Consider the following 1,594-nt stretch of genomic DNA (forward strand, 5'->3'; position numbering starts at 1 on the left):
TCTCTGCTCTGAGTGCTCTGCCTCATGCCAACTTTGCAGCTGGCCTCCTATGTCCCCAAGAACGTTAAGCTGAGGTGGTTAAGTCTGTCTACACCATTCATTGTCACACGAGCTGTAGCCTTGTCTGTCCTTTGTGACACGAATGTCAACAATTCTTGATTGTCAAGGGCACCTAGTCCCAGGTGTCGGAAACCCACTCTCAGTCCTAGAATCAGTTCTTCTTGATCCACCTGCCCATTGTAAAAATACATTGGTCTTACAACTTTATTTTCCTGATCAGAGAAGAATACCAGAGGGCAAGTGCCTGTTGTCCATCTTTGTCAGACTTCTGGTTGGTGGCTTATAAGCTCCTCATGCACAGTATCCAGTTGGCCACTGAATCTTCAGAGCCAAATTGCTACATTTGCTTTCCCCACCTGGGCAAAGAGGGCAAGATATGGGACGGGGGTCTAGTCTCAGCCCATCCACACAGTGGGATCCCTTTCGTGGGGTGTCTAGCAACTGCTGGGGGATTGCATCTTAACCCCAGTGGGTCCGTTTTGGAGCAGGAAGTATCTCATTTCTTTCAGAACACATAGACCTTCTCATCATGGCTGCTAAGCATGTAGGGTGGGTTGCTGAAGCCACTGGCAGTCCGCTACCATGTGCCACAGGGTGAACCGAGACTTTCCTTCCCTCTGAAGAGCAGAAGCAGGGATGAGATCATGATGGAGTCTTAAACTCTGTTTGTAGATTCTCTTTTTCTGCAAATAACCCCATCCTCTGTTGGCTCCCTGTCCTGTAGATTGGATCCAGCAGAGCATATAGTCTGAATATTAACTGACTGTTGTACCACCTTATCTGTTAGGCCATGGGGCTCAGGCCTATGATTTTCAATGTCAATTGGCTATTGTAAAAGGACAAAAGCACTGAAGTCAGAGGAAGCCCGCCACACTTTAGCAGGCCTTCTGATCTACCCAGGCCGCTTGGTCCTGGACTTCCCTGTCTCTCCTCAGTCCTAGAGAGGCTCCCCCTTAGACTTCAAGCCTCAGAGCCTATAGACACCTCTCATGTCTCCCTTTCATCCTGGTATTACCTGTGCAGGTGTTGTGTGCCTTCCAATTAAGCTCTCCTTCAATCATGTCACTATGAATATTTGTCATTTTGGTATTAAAAACAGTGGTGGAGTACTTATGAAATCATGATGGTAAGATACAAGTGCTTATAGTTTTATAGGAGAAATAGACATATTTAAGTAAATATAATACTGTACACTTATGAGAGTGTCTGTTGGAGGCAGGGGAGGGCTGGGAAATGAAGTGTTTAGGGTGACACTTGGAGAAATGAGAAAGGGAAGATGAGGAGACCTGGTCTTGGGAGCAAGAGAAAATTGCTGGAGGGGTGACCTGGAAGACATCTAAAGGACAAAAATGAGTTAGTGAGAAGATGCTAATGACCCCTGCCTAACTCCCCTAATGTTTACTATATGCCCAGTATACAGTGGGGGCCTCAATGAGTACACACTGAATAGAAGAATGGGTGGATGAGTAAGTGAATGGGTGGATGGATGGGTGTGTGGATGGATGGGTGGGTGAGTGAGTGGGTGGGTGGATGG

Source organism: Octodon degus, unplaced genomic scaffold, assembly GCF_000260255.1.
Source record: "Octodon degus isolate 3935 unplaced genomic scaffold, OctDeg1.0 scaffold00070, whole genome shotgun sequence".
Lineage (NCBI taxonomy): Eukaryota > Metazoa > Chordata > Mammalia > Rodentia > Octodontidae > Octodon > Octodon degus.